The sequence below is a fragment of the Chiloscyllium plagiosum genome, chromosome 35, assembly GCF_004010195.1.
Source record: "Chiloscyllium plagiosum isolate BGI_BamShark_2017 chromosome 35, ASM401019v2, whole genome shotgun sequence".
Lineage (NCBI taxonomy): Eukaryota > Metazoa > Chordata > Chondrichthyes > Orectolobiformes > Hemiscylliidae > Chiloscyllium > Chiloscyllium plagiosum.
This window is the reverse complement of record NC_057744.1, coordinates 7,040,804-7,048,230: the sequence shown is the minus strand read 5'-3', so window position 1 is coordinate 7,048,230 and position 7,427 is coordinate 7,040,804. Positions and strand designations below refer to the sequence as shown.

The following is a 7,427-nucleotide window of genomic DNA, read 5'->3' as shown; positions in this document are numbered from 1 at the left end:
TCTGGATCAGTGGTGCTGGAAGAGAACAGCAATTCGGGCAGCATCCGAGGACAGGCAAAATCGACGTTTCGGGCAAAAGCCCTTCATCAGGAATAAAGGCAGTGAGCCTGAAGCGTGGAGAGATAAGCTAGAGGAGGGTGGGGGTGGGGAGAATGTAGCATAGAGTACAATGGGTGAGTGGGGGAGGAGATGAAGATGATAGGTCAGGGAGGAGAGGGTGGGTAGGTGGAAAAGGAGATAGGCAGGTAGGACAAGTCCGGACAAGTCATGGGGATAGTGCTGAGCTGGAAGTTTGGAACTAGGGTGAGGTGGGGGAAGGGGAAATGAGGAAACTGTTGAAATCCACATTGATGCCCTGGGGTTGAAGTGTTCCGAGGCGGAAGATGAGGTGTTCTTCCTCCAGGCGTCTGGTGGTGGGGGAGCGGCGGTGAAATCATCCGCCGACATTTCCGCCACCTCCAAACAGACCCCATCACCAGGGATATATTTCCCTCCCCACCCCTTTCTGCCTTCCGCAAAGACTGTTCCCTCCGTGACTACCTGGTCAGGTCCACGCCCCCCTATGACCCACCCTCCCATCCTGGCACTTTCCCCTGCCACCGCAGGAAGTGTAAAACCTGTGCCCACACCTCCTCCCTCACCTCCTTCCAAGGCCCTAAAGGAGGAGCCTTTCACATCCAAAGTTTTACCTGCACATCCACTAATATCATTTATTGTATCCGTTGCTCCCGATGCGGTCTCCTCTACATTGGGGAGACTGGGCGCCTCCTAGCAGAGCGCTTTAGGGAACATCTCCGGGACACCCGTACCAATCAACCATACCGCCCCGTGGCCCAAACATTTCACCTCCCCCTCCCACTCTGCCAAGGACATGGAGGTCCTGGGCCTCCTTCACCGCCACTCCCTCACCACCAGACGCCTGGAGGAAGAATGCCTCATCTTCCGCCTCATCTACTGCGAATCCTCTTGCAAGGATGTCTGCCTTGAAGAGGTTTTCCTCCTCTCTCTACAAGAATCTCAGGGAGTCCCTCTCCCACTGCAACTCCCAGGATAGATTCAGATATCTACTGGGTTTTCAAAGAATAGGTTCAACATGAAAATAACTATCTCCCACAGATTCATGCATCCAGTTAAATAATTAAGACTATTTGATGTTTTCAGCACGTATAGCTACTGTAAATTTTGGCGGGGGTGGCCTGGATAGATGATTGGCTGAGCTAGCAGGATGCAGAAAGTAGGCATAAATGTATTTGATGTTTTCAGCACGTATAGCTACTGTAAATTTTGGCGGGGGTGGGGGGGAAAGAGAGTTAAGGTGAGATTTGAGAAAACCAGAAGGTCCCTATGAGATTCAATCTGCATCCAAGTAATGATAAAAACAGTAATTTTTCATTAAATATATGGGAAAATGCTTTTAATTTTCAACTGTTCAAAATTTACTATAATGGAGTTAATTGTTAGGAGCTCACTCTCGAAAAGCCTCAGTGATCTTTTCCCATTCAGCACTTTGGATGGGTCTGTAGACAAACATGATTTCTGTGTTTCTGTGGTGTGTCGGGAAATCACAGAGCATTTTTAACATCTATGCAGCTTCAACTAGAAATCCAGCTGGGTGAGCAGGCAGGCATTCAGACTCTTCAGGATTACCACAATGAAAATCTACTTTTTCACCCTGTGTGCGCTTTCCTGATCTGTGCCTCAAAATGCTGTAAGTCATATTAGCCCCATATTATGCAGGTAGCGTCTTAATATTTACAAACAACATGACTTCTTGAACTTTTAATCTCAAAGCAGCAAATGTTCAGTGCCATCCATGTTGGTGCAATTCATTGCTCGCTTTCTGCCACTAATGTTTAAAAAAGAAATGTGCAAAGAGCGATCTTGTTGATGGTAAACCATCCACATTAAAGACGTCCTTTGGTGCATCCTCATTTAGGGCATAGGCAAGACCTTTTTGGAGTCTTCGCCACAGGATTGCCCACGATCTTGTACTCCAGCATGGCTTAACTCTGCCCCAATTAGTTAATGTGGTCATTATGACAAGGTTGCAGGGTTTGGCTAACTCAGACTTACTTATCTGGAACTTATTCCAGAGTTTATCATAGGCATCCTTCTTTGGATTTCTTGGTCTGCTAGTGGGAATGACAGACAAATTTGCCACAACGTGAACCATAGACTTTACCCACAAGTAACGTGAAAATTGTCTAGCAGAAGTCCTGGAAGAGTAACCTACTGACCAAAATCCTGCACAAGGGAGGAGACAAGAAGATGAAAATTCAGAGTTTACAGATTGCAAGAAAGTAGAGAGGGTACAGAATATATTTAACAGAATGGCACCAGTCTTAGTGAGCCGAGGGGCCTATTCCTGTAGTGTACTGTTTTTTGTATTCATCTGAAAGGTCAGAGTTGGTTTCGATGAGGGGGTTGAACGACAAGTTAAATTTATTCTCACTGTTTGAGGTCATCCGAACCCTTCAATTTTGTTTAACTTTTCAAACTTACTGTTCATCTCTGTAGCTGAACATTAGTGATGGCAATGACAATGTAGAAGAGATTTGACAGATAGGATCATCCAAGATAATAAAACACTAGGCAACAATGAAGTCTGCTGACAGTTACTGTTATATATTGAGAAATCTGTTTCAGGTTTCAGAACTTCCGAATCATAAAGCACAGAAGAAGCCTATTATGATGCTGACAGCTCTTTGAAAGGGACATCCAATTAGCTTCATCCACAACCTTTTCCTGTAGCCCAGAATTTTCTCTTTTGCAAATAAATATCCAAATCCCTTTTGAAAGTTACTAATGAATTTGCATCCACTAACCTTTCAGGCAATGCATCCTAACCAATAGCTCATGCATTAAGAGAACTCCACTCCTGTCTCTCCATTTTCCTTCCCCCAACCCCTACCTTCAATCTAACATCTGGCTCTAGTTTGCTAAAATTTATTTTATTATGGTAAGAACACAATATCCAGCATAATATTTACCACTGTCTTCAACATGAAACTTGTTTTGACAAATGAAATTATTTCTTCTTCTCTGTCAAAATCCCCATTGAACAAGTTTGACAAATCTTGATGCACACTAAGAAAGCTCTGCCCACATTAGAAAACTGCAGTGTAAGAGCCATTAAAGGTGGCTGATGCAGAAGACAGAATTGAAACAATGATATCAGAGGCTGGGATTGAAGCAAAGCTTATATCAGCACACTAGACAATATTTAGTGAAAGAGATGGCACTGAAATAGATTTCAGGATGTGTCACAACATTGACAATATCAAAGTAAAATGGCAAAAATAGCTTGCGTTGCAATGGTTGAGTCAAGATATAAAACTAAACCATAACTATTATAAATCTGACAAAGTGCAGAAAATACAACTATACATACAACAGAGCAGCCAACATCTGAAAGTAAAAGATTAGTGCAATTCTTTGAAGATTTCATTCTGCACAAACATATTTCCTGTGTTATACGATTCTCATGACTATGCAGGATAATCAATCACTGATATACTGCACTTATGATTCTGACTAGCTGAAAAATTGTATTGTCTAAATGAAAACAAATCAGAAGCTAATTTGATGAATTTTTAAAAATCTGTAGAAGTACCATTTCATTAATTATTTCTCCTAAGGCCCAGGAACCTGGAACTCATAATTGCCAGAAAATAAACCAAGTAACTCGCTGAGTTTCTTTCCCCCACAATGTTTTCAGGCCCTTTTCCCATCCATGTTCCTGAAGTCAAAACATTTGAGTTATTTATTTCTGAAAACACACATTAAGAAACTATTTTTAAGTTAGCCCTCTTTCTCTCCTCCACTTGGGTTCCATTTCTCCCTCAGAGTTGCAAATATCTCAGAAGTCTTATTCCTACTACGAAATTGTGTCAGCACGTGCAAATGGTATATCATGCAGATTGTACCCATATTTCTACAGGAAAAAGTGAGGACTGCAAGATGCTGGAGATCAGAGCTGAAAATGTGTTGTTGGACCTGCTGCGCTTTTCCAGCAACACATTTTCAGCCCATATTTCTACAGTTTAGTGCAATGAAATATAAATGTAAAATGTGTTTAATGTAAAACATCCCAAGAAAACTTCACAGGACCATATTTCTTATGTAAAATGTGCAATGGAAATACTTAGTTTTGGAGAATTATTTCAGTAATTATAACAATTACCAATCAACAATTTGAGTGATGATGGTAAAGATTTAAAGCCATTGTCCAGAGCATAAGTTAGTTCTTAAACAATGCAAGAGAATAATTGGTAGTGTTTTACACATTTCCTGCAATTGCTCTACAATCATTGCTGGACTGGATCTCTTAATTGCATAATAAATAGGCAAAGAATTTGAACACACCTCCTCAACTTACATTCTATTTCCAGCCCTGGTAACATTTTTACAAAGGAATTCTTTTCAGCTTTAGAAAAATCAGTTCCAACCACTTTGTGATGTCAACTTGTGTTTTTGAGATTTTACTCTATGCTAGTCATATGATTACCAGGGACCAATGAGAATCTTAAAACCTGACAGACTGATAACGGTGCTAAAGACTAATCAGCAGAGGTTACCATGGAAATCATGTGGTTACCAGGGATCATGAAGCCATTGCTGTGAACTGAAATCGACCAAATCCATCTTTGTTTCCATCTATTTCACCTTGACGAGCATTGGTCCAGAGTCCTGTCAATCAAATATAGAACAATAAAGTCAACTGAGCTCAATTAGATTCCTAGAAAGTGGCACCATCGTCTTGTCACAAATGGCCAATCAGTGCACTAGAGGTGAAGATTATAGAACAGCTTTTTGAATTTGAATATTTTAGGATGTTTTTAAAATATTGCTTTCCTTTAATCTAATTTTCTCTTCACTAAGTACTATTCACATATTTATAGCAACCTGCCCAAATGTGTTGGCATACCCCAGGCCATCTGGCTTAGGACACTACCACTGTGCAAGAGGAGCCCTTTAAGTGCCATTCTTTAGTTGTTATTATGCCTATTACTGGCAAAACCAGCATTTTTTTTGCCATCCTTAATAGAGCTTGGGAAGCTACTGGCTCGGAGATGCAATTCTATTGCTGCTAACTGTTCTCTAGTCATTTGTGCAAGTAGCTATTTCTTGTGTAAATCTAGTTGGTTAAATGGCAACAGGAAATTTGGCCAATAAATGAAGTACAGGTGAATCCAAAGCTCAGCTCGCCCAACATTCACAAATGCACTTTCAAGTCAGTGAGAGTCTTAGCTGATTTACAGAAAACCCACACAAGTTACCCAGGACCAAAGGAGAATAAAGCCTTGACCTCAATAATGCTCTGCAGCATACAAACAGAGAGTTTATCTTTTTGAAAAATATGTAATTACTACAAATTTGCATTCACAAAAAAAATTCAAGGACAAAACCTATGTTTGAAATTGGTTTCTCTTTTAATTTAAATGGACAGACCCACCAATATATTTGACAGAAATCATGACAATGCAGTTGATTTGGATTGGAGTTCTATAACAGACCTGATTAACAAAAACAACTTTTATATAGGTGATTTTTATAACACCTTTAATATAGACAAGCATATCAAGGCATTTCACAGGAGTCATTAAACAATACTTAGCAATAAGCCATAGCAGGACATATTAAGAAAGGTGGCCAAAAATGTAAGCAAAGAGATAACAAGGAGGTACAGAGTTGATAGACAGAGATTTAAGGAAGAAACTCTAGATGAAGGCATGACTAACAATTGTATTTTTAACTCTGGGTTCCCATTATTTAATTGACCCGAAATAAACCAATTTTTTTCTCAACATCAAGTGTTCATACCATACAGCACAATCTCAATGAACATATTAGTTTAACTGGTATATTAAAACCATATTATCCAATTATTCTTTAGACCAAAGTATTAACACTCTATTGTTTAATTTGATTAAGAACTTTTGTTTGAGTTTAGCGAATGGGGCTTCATTTCTTTGAAAATGAATTGTTGGCTTGATTGAGTTATGGTTTATAAATAAACTACCAATACCATGCTGGCTTTGAAGTTATGTGATTTGTATAAATAACTAAAAAGGATATTTTAGACAGTCTATTCACAGGACCAAGAATGAATAAAAATTGGACTTTTGTACAGAGTTTTCTATAAAAGCAAAATACTATGGATGTCGACAAATCAGAAACAGCAACAGACATTGCTGGAAATACACAGAAGGCCAGGAGCATCCATGGAGAGAAAAACAGGGTGAATATCCTAACTAAATGTCCTTTCACAAAAGTAAACATTGCACAAAAAGATAATTTGTTCCTGAGATGTAGGCATTGTTAACAAGTTTGTTACCCACCCCTACTCGATGGGCAATTACTCGAGAAAATACTGAAACGTTATGTCATTGAACTGCTACAGTCCACGGAGGAAATCTGAATACTCTCAATGCTGTTTGGGAGAAAGCTTCAGGATGATCCCCCAGTCAGAATGCTTGGAGAACTTGCAGATGGTAGTTTTCCCATGTGCCTGCTGCCCTTGTCCTCTGGGTCTTCGGTGTCACAGGTTTGGAAGATGCTACTGAAGGACCTTAGATGAGTTGCTACAGTACATCCTACACATGACACATACTGGTGCTCTTGTTACCAGTGGTGAAAACAATGATTGTTCAAGTTGGTGGATGATGTACCAGACAAGCAAATGCCTCATCATGGATGGTACTGAGCCTCTTGGACATTAGTGAAATTGCACTCATCCAGGAAAATGAAGAATATCCTATCACATGCCCTGTAGGTGGTTTTGAGGACTGAGGTGATGCAACTCACCGTGGAAATCCTATTCTTTTACCTGTTGTTCAGCTACATGGTTTATGTATTTCTTTTACATGGCTTGTGCAGTTAAGGTTCAGATCATTGCTAATCCCCCCAGAAAATCAGCAATGTTAATGCAAATAACTTTCAAGAGAAGTTAGTTTGCTGGAGGGGGTCATTGCTTGGCAATAGTGTGGCACAACTGTTACTTTCCAATTATCATCCTGAGCCTGAATATTGTTTTGGCCTTGCTGCATGCAAGCATTGGATCAATGAGGATCTTAAAGATCCTTACTTCTGACCTTTTACTTGAGGGAAGACTTTGATGAAATAGTTGAAAATGGTTAGGCCTGAAGAACTGCAAGGATGTCAAAACTCTAAAGCACTAACAAGGTGACTGTAGAGCATTTAATCTGCCTTGTATCTGTATTTTAGAGACGTACCATTGCTTACTCACAATCTCATTGTAAGAAAATTGGGTAAATATTTGATGCAGATATCAGTAGAGCTATAAAGTCATTGAGGGAAGGAGAGTTGCAGGAATGTAAGGGAACGAGAGGGCAGAAAATACATGGGAGCCAAAGGGGAACATGAAAGACATGATGCTAAGTCAGGGTTGCATGGGGGTTTTAGTG

The 7,427-nt window shown here is 40.0% G+C and overlaps 1 protein-coding gene across 1 annotated transcript in view; it reads right to left on the bottom strand.

The window, feature by feature from the left end:
• Nucleotides 1-7,427, bottom strand: part of LOC122540544 (centrosomal protein of 164 kDa-like) — a 214,084-nt gene that overhangs the window by 205,944 nt on the left and 713 nt on the right. Inside the window, exon 2 of the mRNA XM_043676409.1 lies at nt 4,598-4,689. The gene's annotated coding sequence lies outside the window, so the exon portion shown is untranslated. The remainder of the gene's footprint in view (nt 1-4,597; nt 4,690-7,427) is intronic.